The sequence below is a fragment of the Zalophus californianus genome, chromosome 12, assembly GCF_009762305.2.
Source record: "Zalophus californianus isolate mZalCal1 chromosome 12, mZalCal1.pri.v2, whole genome shotgun sequence".
NCBI classification, from domain to species: domain Eukaryota; kingdom Metazoa; phylum Chordata; class Mammalia; order Carnivora; family Otariidae; genus Zalophus; species Zalophus californianus.
In genome coordinates this window covers 93440807-93468449 of record NC_045606.1, presented here as the reverse complement: position 1 = coordinate 93468449, position 27643 = coordinate 93440807, and the positions used below count along the sequence as shown (strand labels likewise).

General features: G+C 45.8%; 1 protein-coding gene and 1 long non-coding RNA gene across 3 annotated transcripts in view; both read right to left on the bottom strand.

Moving 5' to 3' along the window:
• The window catches only part of AGK (acylglycerol kinase), a 105042-nt gene extending 90787 nt beyond the window's left edge, over positions 1 to 14255 (bottom strand). Inside the window, exon 1 of the mRNA XM_027574885.2 lies at positions 14167 to 14255. The gene's annotated coding sequence lies outside the window, so the exon portion shown is untranslated. The remainder of the gene's footprint in view (positions 1 to 14166) is intronic.
• Positions 14256 to 18794: 4539 nt separating this feature from the next.
• Positions 18795 to 21034, bottom strand: LOC113910962. 2 transcript variants are annotated; one of them, XR_003516338.2, is made up of 3 exons: positions 20948 to 21034; positions 19012 to 19139; positions 18795 to 18919 (listed from the first exon to the last, which is right to left on the bottom strand). It is a non-coding gene; the product is annotated as an uncharacterized LOC113910962 (long non-coding RNA). The 2 variants fall into 2 exon arrangements; XR_003516337.2 differs by having other exon boundaries at positions 19012 to 19130; positions 20948 to 21018.
• Between the last annotated feature and the right edge of the window lie 6609 nt (positions 21035 to 27643).

Here is a 27643-nt window from a genome sequence, read left to right as displayed (position 1 = left end):
GGAGAATATCAGAGCAATTGTAGCAAAACAGCAAAATATCTAAGGAAAGAGGGCACTTTGAAGCAGCATAGGAAAAGAAAAAGGACACTCCACCCAATCAGGGTCCTTGCCTCCTTTATTGGACATTTGACCTTGGGCATTTAACAAAGCCTTTCCGCTTTAATTGTGAAATGGCAATGACACGTCTGCTGTCTGGAGTCAGGGGCTGGATCCGATTCTCTTTTCCACCTCTCAGTTCTGCATTTCCTTTGCACGGCTTTAACCTTTGATCTTGGCCTCACATTGTCCAAAAACTGCTCCGTTTCCCAAACTGCAGAATGATAAGCATGGATACAAAATCCTGCTACTAATTGTGTATGTAATTGCTGAGATTAAGTTCTGTGACTTAAAATTCTCTGACATTAAATCTAAAGCTCTCGATTTATTCCTTACTTCCACATAGTCTCTTATCTTGAAACTTAAGAGGAAGGCTTTAATCCTACCAGCTTTAAAGGAGGGCATGAAGCCCCGTTGGGTGCTTTGGCAGAGCAGTGAGCCCCAAGGGAGCACCACTGGGTGGTGCTGAAGATCCGGCTGTAGAAGGAGACCAGGGATAAAGCCGCACAAGTGTTAATTTCCTCTGGGTCTATTGGCTGGCACCAGGCTCCTATTTCCTTTTTTGTCAGGGATCTTGGGGATATCTTGGCTTGAATCTAATGCAAACAGTTCCTCTGCAGTGCTCAGCAGTTTGTACGGGGGGTCTTGGGCTTGGCAATAGTATCTCCAGGGGTTTATCACAAAATCATTCATGACCAGATGGTTCTGCCTCCTCCCAGAACCTTCCCTCAGTTCCCAGATCTGGGGCCTATCCTGTTTCTTCAGCCACTCATTCATTCAAGCATTTATTGCATGCTCTTACATATCAGGCATACAGCCAGGAGTGAGGTAGTTTGAGAGATCCTGGACATGAGATTTTTTTTTTCTTAGTCTGCCATCAGCACCAAACCCAGGTATCGTGCATGAGGGTGACTGCTCAGGTCCTGCACTGAGAGGACCAGGTTGCTGGCAGCTGAGCTGTCTTTCCAGGAGGGAGCAGAGGCGGAAATATTGTGGTTCTTATACTTACAACTGGCCCATAACACCTCCTCCAGCACACACTATCTGCGTGAAGTCCATGTAACTTCTCTGCCCGCCCACCCCCATATCAGGCTGACCTTAGCACCTTCTTTTTCCCTTTAATGGAGCTACTGATATTTATTTTAGTTTAACTCTATTACAATGTAGTCTTTGGTTGTTTTAAATAAAAAGCCTAGGGAAGTGAACATACTCTGTATGAGATGAATGATAGAAATACCTTTGATAGATATACATTTGTCCAAACCCATAGGATATACACCAAAAGTGAACCCCAATGTAAACTATAGACGTTGGGTGATTATAATGTATCAATATAGGCTTATCAGTTGTAACAAACGAACCATTCCAGTGAGTGGCCTTGATAATGGGGGAGGCTCTGCATGTGTAGGGGCAGGGAGTATATTGGAAATCTCTGTACCTTCCTCTCAATTTTGTTGCAAGCCTAATAAAACTGCTCTAAAAAATAAGTCTTTTTTTTTTTTTAAAGTCTATCGGGAATTCATTCATAATGGGAGAGTAAGTATTCAGCAATAAAAAGAAAGGAGCTATCAAGCTATCACTGGAAAAACATGGAAGAACTTTATATGCATATTACAAAGGGAAACCAGCCAATCTGGAAAGGCTACATACTCTGTGATTCCAACCCTATGACATCTGGAAAAGACAAAGCTATGGAGATGGTAAAAAGATCAGTGGTCATCAGGGGCTGGAGGAGAGGGAGGAAGAGATGCACAGGTAGAGCAGAGGCGAGTTTTAGGGCAGTAGAACTATTCTGTCTGATAATTTAACAGTGGATACATGTCATAGCCACAATTGTCAAAACCCATACAACATACAACCCAAGAATAAACCCTAATGTAAACAATAGACTTTAGTTACTAGTAATACATCAGTATTGACATATCAATTGTAACTAATTGATTCAAGACGTTAGCAGTGGGGGAAAATGCAGAGGGAGTCAGGGTATACGGGAACTCCTTGTACTTTCTGAGCAAATTTGCTGTCAGCCTAAAACTGCTCCCAAAAAACCAGCCTGCTAATTTTTTTAAGTCTGTTTGGAAAGACCTCATATTTACATAGTGCTTTGCAGTTTTCAGATCAATCTACTTGATTCTCACAAGAGCACTGTAAGATGTAAAGGACTGGCATTGTCCCAAGTTTATAGATATGGGCATGAAGGGCAAGGGAATTAAGTGACTTCTCAGGTTCATGCAGCTAATTAAACAGCAGGGCAAGGACTTGAACCCATAGCTTCTTGTTCCAGATCCAGACTGCTTTTCTCTATATCCTAAGTACTTGCAAGCAAGGAATTGATATCGGTCCTCTGCCCTCTCCAGTGATTATTCTTCTCTCTCCCAAGGTTTTGGAGTTCAATTTGATAGAGATATACACTAAATTACAGTTCAAGATTTCAGTCTATGGCTATTTGACACGATGTAATACAAGGATTTCATGTGTAAAACAGCATCTTTAACTTTTTTCATACCAATTCTTTTCTCCAGTGTCTTTTGAAATCTTGGCTTCCTCTCCACTTTAAGGATAATCCATTAGAACAAGAATGAAAGCAGAGATGCGCTAGAAGAAGCTGGGGGCATTTTTATAGAATATAACCCTGAGGATATGGGATTGCTCTCCTTAAACAGCCATAGCAGCTTGGGATGGGAGGTGAGCCTTCTGGGAGGCATCATGGTCCCAGAGCAAATCAGCATCCACGGGCGGACTGCGCAGAGCAAGTTTGCCAACAGCGACACCTTGTGGTAGTCAGAGTTAATAGCAGTAAAAGTCAGATGACACCCTCATTTGCTCTCTGGGGTATGGAAACCATACTAACTCCTCTGGAGACCGTACAAACCTCCAGAATTCCTTGACGCGGTGGAGGAGGGGAGTGAAAATTCCCAAGAGAGGCATCTACTTTCAGCTAAGTAATCACTTAGACACTTGAGCAATACATTAGAAAAACAAAAGAGGGGACAGAGAGTGGGGACAGAGAGAGAAGGTGGTCATCTACAAAGGAGAGAGGCCTCAGAAGAAACCAAAGCTGCCAGCATCTTAATTTCTAACTCCAAGCCTCCAGAACTGTGGGAAGATCATTTCTGTTGTGGAAGCCCCCCAGTCTGTGATATTTTTTATGGCAGCCGTTAACAATCTCACAAAGGCATATTGTGGGCACTCAGGAAAGTGAAGGCAGAAATGATTTATGCAATTAAAAATTCACAACTGTGTAAGTACTAGGAAGGGCACATAAAGGTTGCTGAGAACAAACAGTAACATGACCTGACCTAGTCTGGGACAACTTGGAGGGACGGTCTGAGGATGTGATATTTAGGTTGAGGCCGGAAGGAGTGGTGGCCACTGGCCAGGCGGAAGGGGTTAGAGGCTGGTAGAAAGTTTTCCACACTCAGAAGGAACAGCATGTGCAAAGGCCCTGGGGCAGTAAGGAGCACAGTGTGGTTTTGGATTTGAAAGGTGGTGCACAGAGAGGAAGAGGGAGAGTAGTTCTAGAAGAGGCTGGTGAGGCAGGCCAGAGGCTGACCAGGTAGGGCCTTTCAGGCCATGTCAAGGAGTTTGAAGTAAGGGCAATCCATTTTAAGTGCAGGAATGACAGGAACATCTTTGTGTGGCAACAAGATTCCCCCAGCTGCTGTGCAGAGGAGGTAAGGTGGGGTGGGGTGAGGCCACGATGGATGTGGAGAGATCAGGAGTCCACAGGAGGCAAAGTAGGACACTGTGGCTTGAACTAGGGTGATGAAAGCAGAGGCGAGTGGGCAATTCCAAGAGACATTTAGAAAGAGGCACAAAAAAGAAAAAACCAGATCCTTATCCTCAAAGATCTTACTCTTACTGAGCACAGAAAACCATAGGGAAGGTAGGAGTGGTAGTAGGTAAGGACAGGAATAAATAGGAAGAGGAAGAAGTAGAACCTGGTCTAATAAAACCCTGAAAGTGGGTTTTAAAAGGGAATTCTGAGAGATCATCTAAGACTTGGGGAAAGATGAAACTCAGGACTGTCCTGCTAACACCGCTGGTCTGATTATCTTACAAAATCCCCTCTGTAACACGGGAGCTGCCACACATATTGGTTCACCTCTGGAAATAATCATATTTTACATTAATAGTTTTGGCTTTCAGCTCATCTTCATGCACTTTCGGATCTGTGGGGTTTTTTTTTTTCTATTTGACAGATTGCACTCTTGGTTGCCTTTTAATTATTGAATTGCTGTTCTTTATCTGCAGCCTCCGACTAGTAACCTTATTATAACAATTGCCCAAGACTCAGAACTGAACAGTGCACAATAAAAATCTAAAATAATGAAAATGCTTAAATTAAATAAAAATCTCTAACAAGTAGCAGAGCAGACTGGAATGGATTGTATGAGTCACCGACTGTATGAGTGATTAATTTTGGAAGTTATATCAGCTAACGAAAAGCATATTTTGATCTTAACATTCAATACGCAGGCCTAATACACTCATCACGGAGGCTGTGAGTGAAATAGCCTCATGCAGAGATTATTAACCTATAAATAACATCCTAATAGTCTGTTGGTATTTATGATTACTGTTTTAAAAAATATTTGCTAGGGACTTTTGTACTTGTTGCCTATTTCTTTGCACTGTCCAATACCCCTACGTGTTCTTAACTCTGTGCGCGCATGCGTGTGTGTGTGTGTGTGTTTGTGGTGTTGCAAGCTCACTAAAACTGCCATTCTGTGATAAACAGGTAGAAGCTGCTTCTCTCTCTTTTTTTTAAAGATTTTATTTATTTGAAAGAGAGAGTGTGAGCACGAGTAGGGGGACAGAGCCCGATTAGGGGGACAGAGGCAGAAGGACAAGCAGACTCCCTGCAGAGCGTGGAGCCTGATGCAGGGCTCAAGGATCCTGAGATCATGACCTGAGCCAAAACCAAGAGTCCGATGCTTAATGATGCTTATTTTTATAGAAGAGTACAAAAAGAAAGAAGTCTCATAGAACATTAAAGAAAATCTCAATTTTGTGACTTGAGGATGCAGAATGGTTTTATGAATAGAACTGGAGGGTTATGCTCTAAATTCTATTTCTCCTTTACCACAACAGCAAAAAGGAATCACGTGGCTAGAAAGTTGATGAGGCACTTTACAAAAGAGATCAAATGGCCAATGATCACACTAAAAGTTACTTGACCTCTTTCGTAATCACCTTGAAATAAAATTACACCTTGAAATAAAAATGAGATACCATGACAGAATGGCTATAGTTAAAAAAGACTGATGATACCAGGCCATGATGAAGACTTGGAGCAAGGGGAACACTCCCACATACCTGGTGGGGGTAAAACTGGTATAACCACATTAGAGAACTGTTCGATGAAATATCTAGAAACGATGAACATAGGCATACCCAACGTTTCTACTGATAGGAAGATCATTATATTAATTTTCTGTTGCTGCCATGACAAATTACCATGAACTCAGTGGCTTAAAACAACAGATGTATCATCTTATGAACTTCAAAGAAAATTTTGCTATCATAGAAAATCTCCTGAGTGATTAAGTACATCAAAAATGACCTATTACACCCATACCTGCCACTGGCTATGACGAAGGACCAAAAATGGGTCTCAAAGGGGAACTTCAGAAAATGATATTCTGAAAGACATTTTCCAGTGAATCATATCTGACATCTCTCTGAAGAATCAGGTGCAAATTTCTAGATATGTAGCGTCTTTGCTAAGTGTCTATTTCCATTCCCTGGGGGAAGGAGTGGTCTTTGTTGCTATCCCTAACTATTACTGTAAATTCTTATGTTGTATTATTTTTAAAGGGTAAAACCTTTAAATACTTTTTAAAATTTTTGTCATCTTATAGTTCTGTAGTTCAAAATGGCTCCTTTGGGTTAAAATCAAGGTGTTAGCAAGGCTGTGTTTCTTCTAGGGAAGAATCCTCAATCATTTCAGCTTCTGGAGGCTGCCCACAGTCCTTGGATGATGGTCCCAAATCCAGCAACAGTTGGGGGAATTCTCACAGTGCAGCACTCCGACCTTCTCTTCTGCCCCTTTTTCCACATTTAAACTCTTGTGATTACACTGGGCCCAGGCAGATCTTCTAGGTTAATCTTCCTATCTTAAGTTTAGTTGATGAGCAAATTTACTTTCATTTGCTACCTTAATTCCCCTTTGTCATGAAATGTAACGTATTCATAGCTTCTGGGGATTAGGATGTAGACATCTTTGGGGGACTATTATTCTGCCTACCACAATGGCCAATGGCAATGCATGCACATGTGCATCCAGAAACATGTATAAGGATGTCTAGAGAAGTCTCTATTGGCCAAAAGCCAAAATAACCCAAATGTACATCAATGGTAGAAGAGATTGTTATATATTTTATATTGTGGTATGTTTATAAAACAGAATCCTTTACAGCAATGAAATAAGTAAGTCACAACTTCACGCTACAGTGAAAATGGACCTTACATAATGTTCAACAAGGAGGCAGCACAAAATAAAACCTATGACAGGATTCCATTTATGTAAAGTTTAAAAACAAGCAAACATGCCAATGATACCTCAATAAAGCTGAAAAAAAAAAACCCAACTACAATAGGCAAGCATGGCGCTAGAAGTCAAGGAAGTGGCTAGATTTAGGTAAGAAGAGGAAAGACAATGACTAAGAGAAGGGCTGGGCCTTCTCTTTGCTTCTGGACACTTCTGGATGCTTCTCGGTCATGTTCTAATTCTTGACCTGGGTGGTTACATGAGTGTGTTCACTTTAAGAAAATTTATTGAGCTGTACAGGCAAGAATTGTATGCTTTTCCTATCTGTGTATGCCTCCATAGAAAGGTTTAAGAAAACGACATGCTTGTGGTTCCCTTCCTTATTAAATATTTTTTACCCATTGCTGTCACCTGTCATGGGGCAGCCCGGTGGAAAGGCCCATATGGTGGAGTTTAGAAGCATGTGATCTACAGCACCCAGGAACAGCCACACCAGTGAGTTTCCAAGTGGCCCTCTGACTTTCCAGGGAAGACCAGAGCCTGCGGGAGACGTTGGGCCAGAGGCACCAGCTAAACCACTCCCGGATTCCTGACCTGCAGGAACTGTGAAAAAGTAGATGTTTGCTCTTTTCAATCCCTAAATGTTCGGGATAATTGGTTATTCAGCAACAGATCATCAATACAGGAACCATGCAGAACTGCTCCCCATTGGCAGAGATGTGTGGGAGGGGCTGGACTGGCATAGTTCACGTACCCTTGTGAAAGCAAGGGCCACGCTGATTGGAAAGTCAGCTCCTTGAAGACAGTTCTTCCCTGTCATGGGCTGCTAGGGACAAGTTTAGTGGGCAATCCACATTTTTTGGTCAAAGAGCAACAATCCCTGAGTTACAAAAGATGACAAAACAGTCATGGTGTGTCCTAACAGCCCCATCTAGACATCTTGTCATGAATGTTGACAGCAGAGATAAAGCTTCTGTTGGCCAAGATTCCTACACCATCCAGATATGCATGCCAGGGCATGGATTCCTTTCCTGTGAGACTTCAAATGACCTCTTCTTTTCCTACAATTATGGCAACCAGTGTTTCCCTATTCAACCCCTATCACGGTTACTGAAGCCTTCCTCGGAGCGGTTGTCTTGAGGAATGCCTCCCAAGCGAGGGACACAGGTGGTGCGTTCTGGGAAGTCACACCTCCCCTCACCTGCTCCAAGCCCGGCCCACTCAGTCAAGTAACTGAAATCCGCCATTGGCTGCCATGTCTTCGCAGCAGCGTCCCCTACAACCCCCCACCATGGAGGGGTGTGCAACCTCCTCCAGGCCAGCTTGTTCAAAGATTTTGTGGCTATGTGTCATTGGACCCAGCCACATGCTTTCACAAGGATGTCTCCAGCTACAGAGTTACGTAGCATAGCACCCCGACTAGTTGGATAGCTTTTAGATGGCTCTTTTGCCTCATGCATCCTCTGTAGCATCACACACAATGGCAGGTTGGTCACACACACCCGTGAACTCATGTGAGGAGCCACAGTGAAGCATATGTATGCTTATTTCTATAGTTCACTCAGATGTGCTTTTTTATTTCCCATAACTGATATGCTCTACATTGATACCCCAATGCAAAACCATGAAGAGAAACAAAATTAAAACTTAATCAGTGTGTATTTCACCAATTACTTTGCTATAAATGGTCTTTTTAAATATATCACCCGCCTACTCTGTGGTGCAAAGTTCAGTTGTTCAGTTGTCCTCCACACCCCATTCCCTTAAAGGATGGTTGTGTGGGAAGGTAGGCAGTATTCAGGGCCTTATGGTAGCCGAGGTGGGAGGGTACCTAGAACCTTCACTGAATCATTTCAGTCAAAAATATTGATCAAGCACCTACTATGTACCCGGCAGTGCTCCCAGTGCTGGATATACAACAATGAACAAAAGAAAGTCCTTGCCCACTGGCCTCTTTCAGCCCAACGCCAAGCTTCTGTCTGCCCTCCACCCAGCACTCTCCACATCTCCTCTCTTGGTCAGATGAGAACTCCAGATGCTCTGCTCTCCCTGAGCTGGCCCCTTCATCCAGCCACCTCCTCGGCCAATGCCTAGCAACTGCTCTTTGGCGCACAGGTGGGTCTTCAGCGGGGAACTGGCAGCCTCCTCTAAGATGGGCCAGAAGCCCAGGGTGACAGAAGCCCTTCACTTTGATATTCTCAGCTTCCCCCATAACTACCTGTTTCTCTACGTTTCTCTCCCCTGTCCTCCACCTACACACACACACACACACACACACACACACACACACACACACACACACACACACACACACACACACACACACACACCAGGGTCCTGACCCTAGGAAGGGGCGACAAGAATCTATATGATCTCAGGTCCTAGCTCGGTCTCCCCTTGCCCGTCATACCCTCCTTTTTAGCATCCGCTGGGATAGGTCTTCTCTCTGATGCAGACCTCCTTTTTCTAAAACCCACTCATCAACCAACTGGGTATGGCTCTCCACATGTTAGAGGAGGAGTCTGGGAATCTAGAAATCCCTGTTCTCTTTCCGCAACGCCCAGCTTTCCAGTCCCGGCTCTCGATTAAGAGAGATTTGATACCCAAAGTTCTGCTACCCCTTAGTTGTACCCACCTTCTCCCTCCCTGGGGCAGTAAACTCCCTCAGACTTGGGGTAAGGGGTGAGGCGGAAAGAAATAAGACTTAAAGGAGAAATGAAAATAAGTCATATTTAACTTTTTCAAAATAAATATGATTCTGTTCTCAACTCAACCACCTACAACTCAGATGATTTTTGAACATTTTTAACACGCAAGTCCTCCCCACCACATCTGAACTTGGAGTCCCGTTCAGAGGGAGGTCCTGAGAGTTTAGCTGGCCGGCCAGCAGGGGGAAGCCACACGGGGAGTTGCTACTGAGCCCAGTGAAGATTTAGCACATTGATTTTTCCCCCTTTATTTTCTCGAGGCACTGTGGTTTGTGATTGAGTGGGGAGGTTGGGGAGGACAGCCAAGGCTTTTAAAGGTGCCAATACTTTAGCAAGAAATAAGGAATAGTGGCTGTTAAACGAGCCTAGATTCTCCACTCTACCCTCCTGTGCCTCATTTTTCTTTTCCTCTTTCTACTTTCTCAGATGACCCTGCCCGTCAGTGAGGTGATTCACAGCTTTGGTGAAGCAGAGAGAGGGAAGGACTGGGTGGGGGGCTCGGAGGGGGCGTCAGGAGGTTTGGGTCCCCGCACTGGGCTGGTGACCCCACCTGAGCATGCCGCTGCCAACCTGCCTTTATGTGCTCTTTCATTCCTGGGTCCATCGAATCTTTATAGAGTCTACTGTGCACCAGGCACTCTGCATGTGGTTGTGACAAAGTGGACGTGGGCCTGCCCTCAGGGAGCTTGCACTCTAGGAAGGCAATAACTAAGGAAATGGCAAGAAATAAATAATGATGTGACTACACGTCCTGAAAAGGGCCACAAAGGGAAACAGAAGCACGCCATGAAGGAGAATCACCCGGCAGGGGCTTCCCTCATTAGAGGGGAGTCAGGGAGAGGTGATGTTTCGGTGGGGGCCTGAGGGGTCACCTAACATGGAGGCGAGACCCAGATCACACCCACAGGAACAGGGTGCCAAGGAAAACCAGAGATGAGGGGGAAGAGAGCTCAGGTCGACTCCTCAAACCCAACGGAACAGGTTTGGGAGCTACCTCGCATATTTTCTGTCAGGCTTACTCATTAGCATCAATCTGTTCACGTCTGCTAGTTCTTGAAAAAAAAATTTGAACTTTCTAAATGAAAAAAAATTTGTGAACGATGCTATAATTAGGATCTCAAATACTTCTTATAAGAAAAGTCAGAAAGCAGAGATCTTTGTGAAATTAACTCTCTTCTTCATTTTCACTGGGGGTAAAGACTCAAATTCTTTTACAGAAAAGAGGAAATGGAGGATGCCCTAAGATCTTTCTCATACAGTGGTACATTTCCCATCTTGTAGACTTTGAGCTTTTACCAACAAAGATCATTAAAGACACACAGCATGTCTGTGACTATGGTCACAAACATTCTTTCCTTTCTTCCTATTCTCTATCTCAATGCCCATTTGTTCAGCAAATATTTACTGAACCACCTATCATATTCCAGACACCACTCCTGACCCTGCCAGGAACAGAACAGAACAGAACAGAACAGAACAAAACAGAACAGAACAGAACAGAACAAAACAGACTAAGTCCCTCTTATGAAGCTTATCTTTTGCCTGGGTGAGACAGTCAGTGAACCAACATACAATGGGTTTGTTAGCCTTAGGTGATAAATAAAGAAGAGAAATAAAGCAGAGAAAGGGGACAGAGAGCTATTCATGGGGGTCCAGGTTCCTACATAATACAGAGACAAAGGTGATATTTGAGCAGAGACCTGGAAGACAGGAAAGGAAGAGTATTTCAGGCAGAGGGAACGGAAGATGCAAAGGCTCTGAGGTGGTGTGGTGTTTGATGTGTTCTAGAAACAGGATGCTGGTGTTGCTGGGTAGACTTAGAGGTCCCTTAGTTTGTGAACTCCTTGAGAAAAAAGTCTGGATGTAAGTGGTTTATTCTGGAGGTGATTTTATGAAGCACTAAGAGAGAATGGGGACGTGAAAGAGGGAAGGAAGGTAATCTACTAAGTGGGACATTCATGAGTGGGTTACCACTGTGGGCTCCTGAGGTTCTCCCCTGCTAGGGATCTCTGAGACCATAAGGAATATGCCTCAGAACTGCTCCAGTGAGCAGTCAGGAAGCTGGGTATGTATCCAATTCCCGGCTCACTGATGAAGATGGCTTTTGGAACCTGCTCCTCACTGAGGTCACAGAATGCCTTCAGGCAGATACAGGTAGGCCACCGGAGCCTAGGGCCCCCGTCTGTGTCTGCTGTAACCTCGGGGCAACCTTGGGGATGTGGGCGGGGCACTGGCAGCTTCTGCTGGAGGGAATGGCAGAGATGAGATCAGAGAGGAGGTGGGGGCCCAAACCATGCCGGTCTGGTAGACCCACCGTAAGAAATTTCAATTTTATTTTCAGCAAAATGGCAAGCCTTTGGAGAGTTCAAGCAATATGATCTGATTTCCATTTTTAAACAAAAACAGTATGACTATTGTAGGAAGAACAAACAGGAAGGGAGCAAGCATGGGGGCAAGGAGACCAGTAGGAAGGCCTCTGCAATAATGTATATAAGACAGGCTGGTAGCCAGATATAGGGCGGTAGCCGCCTGATGGTAAGATGTAGCTCACTCCTCCGTGTATTTTTCTTTCTTTATTTTTTTAGAGAAGGAAAGGGTGGGGAGGGGCAGAGGGAGAGGGAGAGACAGAATCTTAAGCAGGCTCCACGCCCAGCAGAAAGCCCAATGTGGGGCTCCATCTCACAACCTTGAGAATGACCTGAACCAAAATTAAGAGTCGGATCCTTAACCGACTGAACCAACCAGGTGTCCCTCCATGTATTTGGAAGGTAGAGCATAGAGAATTTGCTAATGGATTAAGTGTGGAGCATGAGAGAAAGAGAAGAGCTAGTTAAGACTATGGTTTCTGGCCTGAGAAATGGGGAAAACAGAACAGACACTGGAGAGATGGGGGTGGGCTTCGGGAAGAACTTTGGACCTGCTATATTTGGAATGCCTCCGAGTGGAAGACGTCTGAGTGGAGATGTGGATTAGGCAGTGGGACATGTGCCCCTGGAACTTAACTCATGACTCCGTGACCCCCCAGTGTGAGCCAATTCCCTCCTGGCCAGCCCAGAGTCTTCTCTATTTTGGCATGAAACTGCATGATGTCTTTAAATCTGGGCACTTCCATCCTCTCCCCGAACTTCTGAATTGGTACCATTTTTTTTTTTTTTTTTTTTTTTTGGTCCTCATACTCCTCTCCCTACTCCTAAATCAAAAGAGGAACAGGTGACCAGGAAGTAGCCTATGCTTGGGGAATGACCATTTTAACGCCTTCATCTACCTTACTTCCATTAGTTCCTTTCCAGTATCTCCCCAGCTAAGGCAGAAATGCACCACAGCTTAAATAAATACCTCTCAGGGCTTTGGTCCACTTCTGGCTAACGCAGCAAGCCTCTGAGAACAAGTTTTCTCCGTACAGGTTTCCATCTTAGTACCTTGTATGGGAAGAGAGTGTTCAGAACAGTGGAAACAAGTTATTTTTCGCTAGAAAAATACACTGATGCTATCACATGGAATAAACAATCTTTAAAGCTCAGTGTCATCATATAGTAAAAGTTTACTTGTCTACATCACAGTCCATGTGGGTCAGGCATCTCTCCTGGTGGTTCTCTTCCATATGGTGACTCAAAGATCCAAGAGTCTTCCATTGTATGTCTCCTGTTGCAGAGCCCTTCACTTCGAGCACTTGGGACATTTATGGCCAGGTCTGCAAGTGGCATGTATATCACTTCTCACATTCCATTGGCTGGAACTCAATCAGGCGGTTCCACCTATGGGCAAGCGAGGCTGACTCTATCTACTCTCCCTACCAGCCCAGGGAGAAGTTGCAGCATTGGCCAGCATCTAGCCCATTCCTGACACAAAAGGCTTATCCCTGCCAGTAAATTAATGCATTGTCCTTATTCTTTTGTGAGTGGCATAGTGTTAAGTCAACTTTGCAATGAGTGGTTGCTCCCAGTGAACCAAAAAGACAAGTTTCTGAATCTGCAAAGTGGAGGACCAAACCATGCTGACCCCAAAGGGCAGTCAACCCGGGAAGATTCCTCCAACCACATCTCCTCCCGAACACTGCCCACCTGAGGCATCAGGAAAGGACCAGGTATATTACCTGGGCTCTGTTCAATACGCCAATGAAGTGTGACCTAAATTTACTTATTTCTAGCATTTCATCCAAATTCCCCAGTTCGGCTAGGTTTTACTGCTGTCACATGCTACCCCTGGCTAGGGAGGTAGCGGGGGGAAGGGATTCAAGAAAGAACAAGGAAAAGAAAGAGAGGGAAAGGCTAGCAGAGAAGAGAAAAGCCTGTTAATGAGAAAGAAGAGGAGCTCCAGGCGAAAGTCACACAGGAGAGAAAGGCGTGGAGGAGCCAAAGAGCGAGAGGGCCAGAGCTTTCGAGAGGTGACACAAAGGTGGGGAGGAGAGCCGGCTGAGCAGAAAGGGAGCAGGGCGCCTTTAAGAGCCCCGGGTGGCGGCAGCCTGCGAAAGGGAGCTGTTACTACGCCGGCGCGCGCAGCTCTTTGGGCGCCCCGGAGCCCGAGCGCCCCCACTGGGGGAGCAGGACGCCCCGTCTTCCACCCAGGGGAGCGGGGAGAGCGGAGGAGGGGAGCGTGAAGGGGCGGGGAAGGAGGGGAAGCAGAGACTCAGACGAGGGCCGGGCAAACTGCCCGTGCGGGAAAGAACAAGCGAGTCCCTTTGTGCTTGGCACGCGAGGTTTTGACCCCCTGAAGACACTCCAAGCTCCCACTTTGCAGTCCCCGTTTGGAATAAGCACATATAAAGACGACGGGAGCGAGGCTGGTCCTCCCTCCCCCCCCCCCTCAGCTGCTCTGCTCCCCGCGCCCCTCAGGCCGTGACTGGGCGGACCTGAGCACACCTGGGCTTACCTGGTCGCACCTGCAGCTGGTCTCCGGCAGCGCAGGCTGCCCCCCACCCCCGGACTTTGGCCCGCTGTGCCAAAAAATCCCAGCGCTGGGAACGGGAGGCCGAGGAGTGCGAGGTGGGGTGGAGGGTGCAGGGGCTGTCATTCGGGAGCTCGGGAGAGGGCTGCCTGGAAGCAGCCACGGCCAAGGAACCAGCCACAAAAGATCAAACCCGCTTTCTGGTTTTCTCCTCTGAATGCTAGGCAACATTTTTCAGATTAGCAGACAGAGCATGTGCAGAAGAGATAGAGCCACTTAGGGGAAGCGCTGGGGCGGGGGGTGGAAATCAAGTCCAGGCACAGGTGGGGCTGGGCAGTGCTGAAGGCAACTCCCTTCAGGGCAATTTCCTCCCCCCACCCCTCGGTGGGCATCCTAGGTCTCCGAACTCAAGGGCCCGTTCACTCTTCCACTCCATCAGGTCTGCCTCGATTTTGTTGTCTCTCTTCCTTTTGTTGGCTCTTTTGCGTTTCTTCTCCCTTGTTTTTCTTCTGTCTGGGCCACACGGGAGACTACTCGTGGAAGTTACTGAGTCTGCAGAGCCTTTCATAATAGGATATCCCCAGGGCCATCCCAGATGAAGGCTTTCTTCTTCAGGCACCTTGGGGAACTTTCTTCTACTACCATCAAGCCTCCTCACCGCCAAATTCCACCCAAGCCTGTCCGTTAAAATGCACAATTTACTTTTCAGCTGTGTAAAGTAAGGGAAGAGAGCAGCTAACATACACAGTGTAGTTTTTTTTTTTTTTAAAGATTTTATTTATTTCAGAGAGAGAGAGAGAGAATGAGAGATAGAAAGCACGAGAGGGAAGAGGGTCAGAGGGAGAAGCAGACTCCCCGCCATGCAGGGAGCCCGATGTGGGACTCGATCCCGGGACTCCAGGACCATGACCTGAGCCGAAGGCAGTCGCTTAACCAACTGAGCCACCCAGGCGCCCCTCACAGTGTAGTTTTAAAGTAATAAGTTAGACACGACCAGCCACATAGGGAAACCACATCATCACATTAGCTACATCTGAACAGTGGTGGTAATGGTGTGCTCATTTCACCCAAATATCTCCTTGGGGGTTGAATGCCCTTTCCAGGTACCCCCAGTTATCACCCCATTTTGGATCCCTTTGGCCAGGTTCCCAGGATCTGGGGGAAGGCAATGAGTGGTTGCTGTCTCCCCTGCTTGCATTCCTGCCTCTTCAAGGCTTCCAACCCACACCCTGAAGTTCTCCGAACTGTCCTGCTCTACCAAGCACCTACCAGGCTCTGTTCTTAGAGATCTGTTCTTCCTTCTAGTTCTTGCTGTATGTCCCTCCTGTCTTTGCTCCCAAGGTTTCCTGATGCTCCCTTCACTGGGATTCAGCTTATTTTAGTGGTTCTCTAGCCCGCTTTCTGGAATAACTACACTAGGAATTTCCCCTAGCTTGCCACAGCTCCAGCCCTTGGCCTTGGCCTTGGCAATACCGGCCAACCCTGGATGCCCTTGTTACCTTGACCGATTACCGCTCAGTAGGCTCCAGATGATGGCAAGTCCCAGCTGCGTTCTGCCTTATAAATAAACATTCTTAAGAAGTTAGGTCTTTTTGCTTCCCAGGAGATACTGCCTCATTTCTGAGCTCAATCTCAGACTGCACTCAGGATAGAACCACTGTGAAAAGTTTTGGAGCTAGCTTCCATAATTGGGATGTCTTTGAATCATAAAGTGCCTTCTAGACTCTCAGAGCTGGATTGGACTTTCGAGATCACCTTGTCCCATAGTTTCCAAAAGAGATGGAGAGGACTGACAGAACTGGATCATGCAATGATAGGAAACAGCGGACCCAAGCATCTGTAACATACTGGGCAGGTCACCTAGAAGAATGGCTCCAAGCCAGGCTGATCCCCAAAATCACAGGGGAGATGGACCCGTACGTTTCTGGTGGGCGCAAGCTTCCCTTCTCTACTGGGTTTCTCTAAAGGGCTCATTTAATTTCTTGAAATTCTTTGTCCACTTGTTCTTGTGAAGTTTTCCATCCCCTCTACCACTCCTTCAGTGGTTTTCTCCTCCCTATTTTCTCAGATTCTCTGCTTTTCCACCCACCAATTTGAGGCCCACGCAAATACCGGAGAATAGCATGGACATTTCCATCACTTTATATTTACCACATGCCTTCATATCCATTCTCATTCATGCTGTTTCCTCAAGAAAACATCTCGATCGGTTTTTTGGCTATCCTGTGCCCAGCTGGCGCCCACGGACATGGTTATACTTATACACAAAAAACAGAATGTTTGATCCTGCCCTTCCTGAGGTCTGCGTGTTTGCACTGAATCCCCAAAGGTAGAGAGCAATATAATACATGTCCTGCCCACCCATGCCCTAATGGATGTTAGATCACAGGCAGGACACTTTATGAGATTAAACCAGTGTCACCAGAGTTAGTCCATCCTCTGTCCTATGAAAGAGAAGGCCTTGGAGAACCAAGGAGGACACCATTCCTTTGCAGAAAAGGTTGATGCTTTGCCCTCCCCTCAAGTCAGCAGGGGTTGCTAGGGATTACCTGGCAGCCAGGCCTCTTTCTGGGGCATACTGGGTACTAGTATATAATACATGCCTGAAAAATGGAAAGGCAAAGCCTTGAGATGGCAGAAGATGAACAGGGAGAGAGAGAAAAAACTGTCCTGGAAACAATATGCACTTGCACAAATAACTATAGGGCAATGATGTTTCCTGGTGGAATAAATGTGGGACATGCTGGAAGGAGATGACCTGGAGCCATCTTCAAAGGGACCTGGCCCAGGAGCGCGGCCTGGGAGGATAGACCGACCCAGCAGAAGGGCGGACCCCGATTTTGAAAGCCTGAGTGTTGGAGGCTTAAGCGGCCATTGGGAGGAGCCATCGCCTGGCTCATTGGAAGGGCACTGGGAGGTTCTAGCGGGGAATCTCAGAGAAGCCACCGTAGAAAGCCTTGAGTGACGAGTCAGCTCTGCAATCCTACCAAGGCCAGAGACCGCCAACATTACGGTAGCCAGAAATGGTACCTTTTCCCTCAATCCCTTCCCCTAACCTCACCAGGGCCAGAAAGAGCAGCTAGCCAGTGGGGGTAGAGCCAGTGGAGAAAAGAGCGAAGCAGCCACCCTGTCCCAGTCCTGTACGGGAGGCAGAAGACCTGGAGGAAGAGCAGAGTTCTAAGCGGACTTCCTTATTACATGGGACTGGACATAGTAACTCCGAAAAGAAATCAGTTCTTGTGATTGCAAGCACCAGGAAAATCTTAAGACCTGCCCGGGATTTTCCCCCAAGGCAAAAACTAGGCCACAGAGCAAAGGGACGCAAGAGGAAGGAGGCCCTCTCCACATCATCACATTAGCTACATCTGAACATTATACTACATCCAGTATAATGAGCACACGTATTGGCCCCGCACACAATGATGATAGCTGAGCAGATAAGGATATATCCAAACATGAATTGACCCACAGTAAAAAAAAAAAATTGGGAAGGACGTGCACTTTGTATTTTGCCTTGGTCATTCCTACTGTGAATGTTTCTTAGGACTCGAGGTTGGGCTCACACACCCAGCAGCCAGGAGTCCTTTTTCTTCTGGGTACATGTTTTCTGTTTGGTACTCTGCCGTCCAATGAAGCGGGGGGGTGGGGATGGGGGAGGTGACTTGGTCATGGGTTTAGAATCCAAACCTCTAGGCTTTCCATAGAGTATTGAAGAGCATGGGTTTTTTCTGCTCAATTATATTTTTGTATAAAAATAGGAATCTTGAATAAAACCAGAGCTGCATAAACTAGTGTTAGCAGAACATAAATTATTGCTTCAAATGGTAGGTCCTCTGTTTCTATAAAGAAACGGGGAATATTTAGAGGTATTTTCTTCCTATTCCAGAGGCTTACATATGCAGAAGAACTGTCTTAGGACCTTGCTAAAATGCAAGTTCCCAGGCCATGTCCTCGGAGACTGTGGTTTAGGAGGCAAGACCAGAGCCGCTGATGCCTAGCTCAATTTAGGAAAGACTGGTTTTGTATTTTAATTCATAGTGATCCCAATGCCACTCACTCAGTCTACCCCTTTTTTTTTCCTGCTAGATGCAGTCGAAATAGTTTACTCTGAGTCTTTTAAAGCTAGAACATTTTGGAGGGGCTGAGATTTTAACAACTTAGCCAGATATCAAACCTCTTAACATTTCTCTTGTGGAAAACTAGTAAATTGGTCCTAATTACCTGCCTTCTAGTTTACTAGAAGAATACATATTTGCCCTTTGTGTGGCCCCTTTTGCTTCGGGTGACTGGAACAAACAGAATGACCAGCTCACCTGTAGATTCAGCACCCCGTCTCCTCCCCACAGGACCACTGTTCTACCAATACCCAACAATGCTGAAGTTGACTCACTAAATACTTCCCAAAGCAAAGATCACACACTCGGGATTACATACCAGTCTGCTTCAGAGACATCTGCTTTAAAAGCTTGGGGTTTAAAAATCTAAGCCGGCCCAGGGCACTTAATTGGAGTTTAACAAGATTTTAAAACAGATACAGTAATTTCTTCACACGCCTGGAGATAATCAGATAGAAACAGGTGTGACTAGAATAGTAAAAATCAGGAGGCAGGTAATCCATCTACTCAAGGATTTAATCAGAAGCTCCAGTCAATGACCTTTTGGGTCCTCTTCCTCGAAGAATCTGCCATTTGCTTTTCCCTATTAGATCTCTTCTTGGCATTGGCCCCATCATTCCAGCCTGTTGAGAATGGTTAAGAGTCTCCATTTGGTCTTCTATCAGCTTAGCGATTCCCCCCAACTTCGATTCATCCTCCAATCTGATTCACATACCTGCGAGAGGTTCTTTCAAGCTGGTGAGAAAAACCAGTAACTTCGCTGTAGTGCCGTCAGCCTCGTTCCGCAGGGAACCTGTGTGTGCCCCAGCTTGCACGTGCAACCTCACGCTACACCTATAATTGCTCCAAAAAAAGAAGGCAGGAAGATAGTCAGTGCATTCCCTAAAGACTGTCAGAGACACAGACAGAGTGAGTTAGGGTCAGCATGGGAGTAGGGAAGTAGCAAGGTGGTAGGGCAGGATCTTAACGAGTCTGTGAAGGCCCAGAGGACACTCATCACAATCATGAACACTAACAGCTTCAAGTGTCAGTCACCGTGCTAGCACTGCGCATGCACTGTCTCCTTCAGTCCCCACAACCCTTTATAGGAAAGAACTAGAGGCTGCCAGCAGGGACTCTGGGGCCCAGTGGCTTGGGTTTGAGTCCTGACACTAGCACTTATGAGCTGTGGCCTTGGGAGAGCTTTCTGTTTGAAGATCCTCATTTGGAAATGATGATAGGAACAGCACTGCTCGTGGGCTTGCGGGATCTTGCAGGGGACTCCAGCTGCTATAACAGATAAGCCCTCAAATCTTAATGGCTTAACATCTAAAGGTTTGCTTCACACATGTGATGGTCCAAGCGGGTATTGGATGCGCGGCCTTCCACAGGGACATTTAAGGGCCCATGTTCCTTCTATTTTGTGATTCTGCTAACTGCTAGGTGGAGAGAGATGATTTGGGGATGGGCTAGGCAGGAGAAGCGATGCACGTCCCCTAGGACCCAGAACTTAGTCACATGGCTCCTCCAACTGCAAGGCAGGCTGGGAAATGGGGTCTGTATTTCCAGGAGGAAAAAGAAATGGATTTGGCGTCTTCCATGGTTGTGAGGATTAGATGTAAATTCCTTGGATTGGTACCTGGCACCTAGTAAGTGCTCAATAAATGGTGGGTGATGGTTATCCCTTCTATTGCACCAGCACCACCTCTATTCCTCCGGTATCTTTCTGACGCCTATGTCCCAATATCTTAACCTTTCACTTCAGAGTTCCCTCAAATTTAGCCCGACCTTTGTGATGCTGCAGGGGTTCTTCTCCCTGAAAGTCTTGGCAACCTTCGGGCAGGAAGGCTGGTTCCGTTCTGTGGACACCAACCCCAGCATCTTCGCTGAACCCATGGGTCCCTGTAACACCAGGGGGATGAGAGGGAGAGGCCAGTTGGGTCTGGACGGCCTCCTGCAGCCCCCCTACAGCCTTGCATGGCAGAGCTGCTCCTCCATTCCCAGGATGCTGTTCCTGAAGTCTAAGGAGGCCACTGCAAAAACTCTTGCATGAAAGCCCATGCTTCAAAGTGTGTCTCTGTGCCATCATATAATCACTAATTGAGCAAGCAACTTCATCTCTCCACCCGCTACCCTCAAAAAACCCATAGACGTAGTCTGAATGAAATGTTTGGGGGGGGGAGAGGGGGGGAGCACAGAGCCTTCAGAGAGAGAAGTGTAGATTTTTAATTTCTATCTTGATAAAATATTTGTAATTCTCACAGCACAGAACAAGCCTGACTGTGACTCTTGTTTTGCAGTTTACATAGCAGCAGAAACTCTGAAAAATCTATCATGCGTTTGTTGGCACAGCATCGTGATTAGGGTCAAACACATCCGGCTTTGAATTCCAGCCCCCCCAACCGTCTAGCCTTGTGACTGTGGGTAAGTTCATTACTCCACGCCTTAGCGTCTTCATGTGGTAAATGACAGCGACAGGACTTAATGTCACAGAGTGATTTGCATGGCACCTGGCAATAGTAAACTTGATAAATGGCAGTTATTTTTGTTATAATAATGATCACCCCAAAACCCCACATTTCTTTCTCTGTACCATTGAGACACATATGCTCCTTCCCCCAAAGCCCCATGTACCCTACCTGGAGTTTTGAAGAATATTATTTGAAAGTTACCTTTGGCATTGTAGCTCTGCATTTTTCCTTCCTGGAGGCATATATCTATCCAAATTATCTTCTTTGCTCATATATGATGGAGGTCCCTACAACAGTGAATGTTATTATCTAAGCAGTTTGCCTTTGTAAAAGTCGAGGGCTTTAAAAGGTATATGTTTGTGGGGGAAAGGGTACTGATGATGGGGAGGCTCCCAGGGAAAGACTGATTGAAGCTGGAGGAGAGAACCTTAAATGCTATCCAGTCTCACTTGATCTACTTGTTAATCTTCATGATGGTTCAGTGTGGCAAGAAGGGGTACCCCTCTTGGCCTTAAAGATCCCCCTGAGGAGCTGACAACAGTCGTGGGCTCATGTCCTAGAAAAAATGCATTTACAGCCATATGCACAAAGGTCTGCGATCAATCTCAGTGGGTTCAAGTCACCCCCATGGCTCATTTGTGGACCTCAGGTTAAGACATGATCCTCAAATGGCCCCTTTGTCTCCTTATGTGGCTGAAAATAGCAGCCTGAGGCTAAGGAGGGGAAGAGTAGGTACCCTCAGACTCCAAGGCCCCATGGCACTGAATGTGAAGGGCATGACACCGGAGGTAGGGAGGCCAGTTAGACCCTTCCAAGAGGTGAGGCGTCTGAGTGCAGGCAGAGAGGAGGGAAAGGAGGGAGCCCACTCAGGTCGAGTAAAAGAGAGCAGTGATGAGGGAGAGGAAGGTCCAAAGGGTGACTCCCAGTTTTCCCGCTTAGATGATAACAAGCTGGTGCCATTCTTTGGGGGGTAGTGCATATGGGACGGAAAGGATGATGATGGCTTTAGTTTAGAAAATGCTGAATGTGGCCGGCCTGTGGGCTATCTAGTGAGGCTATCCCAGAGGTGGTTAAATCTGCATTAACAGCTCAGGAGAGAGCTACAGAGATACTGGAGTCAACATTACATCAAATCTATGTGACCAGACAAGAAATCACAAATGTATTGGGCGAGAGATGAGGGTCAAGGTCAGAGTCCTGAGAAACACCAGCGGGGAAGCCAGTTTCCCAGACGTGGGGCATTTGCCTACCCCAGGCCTGTCTCACCTGGGCTATGGTTTTCTTAGTTTTTTTCTCAGTTCACCTCAACTTTAACTAATTTTTATGAGACTCTTTGAAAGGAAACGTATTATCAGTATAATAAACGAGAAAGTAACATCCCTTCCCGCCCACAGATAGTACTCCTAAAAAATAACCGCAAATGGAAATAAAGAAAACGCTGTTTCTACATTCCAGCTGGTGACGATTGGCCCAGAGAAGGCTCCAAGACTGCTCTCCTTTTTTATTTTAGAAAAGATCAGCAAGCATTAGAAAAAATGTTAAAGCCACACTAATTGCAAACAGAGACTTTTTCGTTGTTCCAATCACAAGAATTGGAAGAGAATTAAGAGAGAATTTCTCTTCTCACTCTGCAACTCCCATTTTATCCTGCATCGAGGCAGGGCTGAAATGCAGAGATTTTACACGGTATACCCAGCCCTGGTTGTGGTCTTACAGCATCTAAAATGACCCCTTCTGTCACCAGTGGTTGGAATCCTTCACTTTGGGAATGCCAGGAGGAATGAAGTCATGGCATCTGGGGGTCGGGAGGCCCAGGCAGGGCAGTGGTCAGTGTCGGAGGCTGCAGAAGGGCCAGGAAAAGTCAGGACCAAAAAGCTGCCCTTGAACTTGGCAGCCAGGGACCACTGTGTCTTTGGTGGCGTGGATTTCATGGCACAGTGAGGGGCGGAAGGCAGAATGTGGTGGCTGGAGAATGAGTGGGAGGAAGCACTTGGCTGTGAAGGGAAGGAGGGAGATAAGGTGCCATTTGAGGTTTGGGGAGATTTTGTTTTGCTTCCTTTTATAAAACGTGGGAGATAGTTGAACACACTTTTAGGTACTGGGGAAGGAGATGGATGTTGAGTCTCTACGTACTGGAGAGAGTGGTGATGATAGATGGAGCCAGGTCCTGGTTTGGGGGAAGAAGCGAAGGGTTCATTCAGATCCAGAGCACAGGGAAAGGGACTAACCCAAAACAGGAGAAGGGTCAACTTTTCTTATTTTCAGGGTAACAGGTGAGGGCATGTACAAGCCCAGGTAACTGCTTGGAAAGTGAGGAAGTTCACGTCTGGAGCCTGATTTTCCTGTCAAGGAGGGACTGAGATTATTTCTGGGGTCTAGGGAAAAACTAAGCGGGGGCTTGCACTATGGGTCCTCTATTTGGAAGAGTGTATGAGGGTAGAGAGCCAGAACTGATAAGATGTGTGTGTCTCTATCCTATTGAGAGAGAGAGAGAGAGAGCAGGAGAGTGAGCAAGTGAGTGAGAGTGAGAGAGAGAGAGAGAGAGAGATTTTAAGGAATTCACTCCCATGATTGTGGAGGCTAACAAGTCCAAAACCCGCACACTAGGCCTGCAGGCTGGGCACCCAGGGAAGCAGTGATGTTGCAGCTCAACTCCAAGGCGATGTAAGGCAGAATTTCGTCTTCCTTCTGGGGACCTCACTGTTTTCTATTTAGGCCTTCAACTGATTGGATGAGGCTCACCCAAATTATGGAGGGTAATTGGCTTTACTCAAAGTCTACTGCTTTAAATGTTCATTTCATCTAAAAAACACCTTCACAGCAACATCCAGCTTGGATGTTTGACCAAATATCTGGGTACTGTGGCTCCCCCAAGCTGACACATAAAATTAACCATTGTAAGGAGTATTAAGATCTCGTTTGTATCAATAGCAAAAACATGAGATGATGTAGATAAAGAGAAGACTATAGAATATGGAGAGAATCTTCTGGGTTCTAGGAGTTTCCAACTGGAACTAGGTGCTCTTTGGACCCCAGGGATTCTAATGGAGCCAGAGCTAATGAGGACAGCAGGGAAAAGCAGGGGGTGGGGTGGCAGGGGGACAATCCACCCATGGGAGCCCACCCTACCTTTGAGGAGAGTTATCTCAGCATAGAAAGACAGACCAACGAAAAAGAAGCTTCTAGATGCAAATTCTGATCATGAAGCCCCAGTCAATAACTTCTGGGGATCCTCTTGCTGTGCAAACAGCAGGGCACACGTGCTTTTAAGATAATAAACTATAGAATTTATCTTTTGATTCTTTCTCCTTCCTTTACTATAAATAGGGTCAAAGGCATATGCACTTACCTCACTGAAGTCAGTATGATTATTTCCTTTATTTTTCAAGGCTGCCTTTTCTCAATGTCATAGAATTTCCACTACAGCTTATTTTTCCTTCACTCACAAGCCTGAGGTCTTTTCACATCCATCCTGTCCTTGGCAAGAATCCTTGGAGAGGGGCCTGGGACATACCTAGTGGTGAGCCACCTGCTCTGGGTTGAGGGTGGATCTATTCTGGTCATAGGCTTTGTGATCTGGACAAAGGAATGAGTATGTGCCTGTCAAATTGTCAGGCAATTCTAAATTTGGCGGTCCAGCTGAATTCTACCAGAAAATCATGCAAAATACAGTTTAGCAATTGGGAAAAAATTAGCCCGCAGGAAAAGACAATTGGATGAAATTCAGTAGGACCACGTGGCCATGGAATTCTAACTCTAAGACTGCAACTAGCCGTGTGACCTTGTCACACAGGGACCAATCCTCAGATATAAGAGGGACCCCGCCATACCAAAGAGTTTTGGAGCCAAAGCAACTGTTGAGAAGTCGTTCCCCTCTTTTACAAGCATCAGAAAAAGAAAAAAAAAACAGGTTTCTTCTAACTTTAAAAGGTTATGGTTCTCAAAGTTCACTTCCTCTGAGCTTTCGTGATCCTCTTCCTGACTCTTCTAACCAGAATTCCTCGCACCTGCCCCTGCGATGCTCATCACTCTGTAGCATCTCCTTCATCTGCCTTATGTTGTTTACCTCTGATGCCCATCTAGATTATCAGCACCTTGACAATAGGACCGTGCTGTGTGTCTATTTATGAGCATTTCCAAGAACTATTATCGTGCCTGGCACATACTTAATGATCAATACATTTTGGTTAAATAGTGATAAAAAGAAATCCCAATTTTTTCATGTATTATGGTTATTCTCACCCTAGACACTCTCCTCTATGCACAGCCTAATTCAGTGCCTCTCTTAAAATTGTAAAGGTCAACAATTACACATGGTTCACCAGATCTTTGACCAGCATAATATGTAGGGCGAAAAAATACTTTGTGCCTGGACAGTTTACTTCTGGTAAGAGAACCTGAAGACTGTTAGCTTAGTTTTAAAGCTACATCCCATTAAGCTTGTGGTCAACTGAAATCCTGCAGGTTTTCTTTTCCTCTTTCTTAAAGTTTATTTATTTAAGTAATTTCTACACCCCATGTGGGGCTTAAATTCACAACCCCGAGATCAAGAGTCACATGTTCCTCCGAATGAGCTAGCCATGCACCCTGAAATACTAAGATGTTTTCAGATGGACCTCTGCCAAGCTACATCTCCCCATTCTGCATGTGTACAACTGATCTTGAACTCAAAACGTAGGGCTTTATATTTTTTGTTTCAGCTCAAGGTTAAATCCAATCAAAATCACTTTGAATTTGATGCTGTCAGTGAATACATTAGCAGTCCTTCCTGGCTCCAGGTCACTGGCAAATTTGACATGCATATCTTTTCTGTTCTTCTCCCAGTTTTTGACAATGATGTTGGAAACATTGAGACTAAGACAGAAGCTCTAATAGTAACCACCCACTTCCATGTTGACCCAGAAATATTCATAAAATTTATGGGTAATCAACCACAAGCTGAAAACGCACTCCAAAATACTACATTCCTTATTTCTCTATCTTATCCACAAAGCTCTATGGATGACAATTTAAAAAAATTTTCTAAAGTACACACACATTTCCATCTACAGTAGCCCCTGAAATTTTCCAGCCAAGTAATCCATTAAAATATTTCAAAATACAGCTTGTATGGTACAACTTCTCAGCATGCACCTGCCATCCCTGGGGCCCCTGTGCCCTTCTAGATCTCATGGTCCCCTCCTTCTTTAAAGAAATCTTAGTTTATTGCCTGGCATTGACATTGAGCTGATTTTCCATGGTTGGGATCCCATCTGATGGTTTATCCAATTTTATTTATCTGTTTCATGATTCCTCAAAAATTACCCACTGTGACTGGGAGATCATAGGACCACTTCCTGACACACCCCAGGACAAAGTTATTTAGACTTTAAGCAAACTTTGTGGAGGGTGCTCTTCAGAAGCACCAGGGAGCCATTGTGGACTCTTAAGTGGCAAAGGTCTGCAGTCAAAGAGACCAATTATTGTTTCTTCTGATTCTTGCCGAGTTCTGTAGGATGAGGCGATGGAACAGGCCTTGGTCAGCCTGACCATCTTCCACTAAAAACACGGCCACCTGGTGAGAAGCTTCTCATCCATCTCAGGATGTTTTAAGTCTTCTCCTGAGTTGATATGAAGAATCTATACATGTTGGGATTCTTCTGATCTTTGGATGCTGAACATATGAAGGCCTGTAGTACCAAGGGGCCAAGCTAATTGTCACAAGATGCCAAGAACTGAGAAGAAGACCTTCCAGTCAGCCATGTTAGAATTCGAGATGAAGCCCACAGGACAACCCCACTTTTCCCTAATAATACCCCAAGTCGCTCTCATGAGTAGAAAGTGCCAGAACCAAGAGATTATGAAGATGTCCCAATAGGAGAAGTTTTCCTCTTACTCCTGTTACCTTTTTTCAGAATGTAAGCTTTGGAAGTAGGTGGAATACATCCATGCTCTTGTTTCCATAATGTGTCATGCATAATGAGATCAACAAAACATCCTAAGGTTTAGAGCATGAAGCCAGACTTTGTCTTTTCCACCTAACTCTGGAACTCCAAAAAGCCATATGTTTTCAAAAAGGGACCAAGTAATAAGCTTCATAGGGTATTTTATGGTAGGGTATTGAAGTTTGAGTCTTTGAAAAGTTGCCTAGAGATGAAGGACTCAAAGTGCGTCCTTTTATTTATTTATTTATTTATTTATTAAAATATTTTGTTTATTTATTTGACACAGAGCAAGTGAGCGAGCGAGAGAGCGAGAGACAGAGAGCAAGCACAAGCAGGGGAAGTGGCAGGCAGGGGAGAAGCAGGTTCCCCGCTGAGCGAGGAGCCCGATGTGGGGCTTGATCCCAGGACCCCGGGATCATGACCTGAGCCAAAGGCAGCCGCTTAATCGACTGAGCCACCCAGGCGCCCCTCAAAGTGCCTCCTTTTAGAGGTAGGGAAATAATTTCAAAGAGATTCAATGACTTGTCCAAGGTCACATGCTTACTGAAAAGTGGAGCTGGCCTCTGACCCCAGGGCTCTGTAGTGTGAGCCCCCTTCACTGGAACATGTACTGCCACTTTGTACACGGTGGTTTCTCCACCACCCTGCGGTTACTTAATACTCTTTCCAATTTGAAGATGTTTTTTCTTCCTAGACAATAGTGAAAGAGAACAGAGTTTGAATAGTTCTGGCTCCTGCTAATCTCATGCCATATTGCCTAAGAGTGGGAATCTGAAATGTGGTAAATTTAGAGACAGGGAAGCCAGTGATGGACAGGCGGAGTTGGGGAGGACAGATTAGGCACAGGTGCAACATGAAGAGACTAGAGAGATCTTGGTTGACCACAGAGGGAGGGCTACTGGTGAAAAGCCAAAATGATCCCAGGCTGTATTTATAGAAGGATGACATGCAAAGCCCAGGAAGCAATCATCAG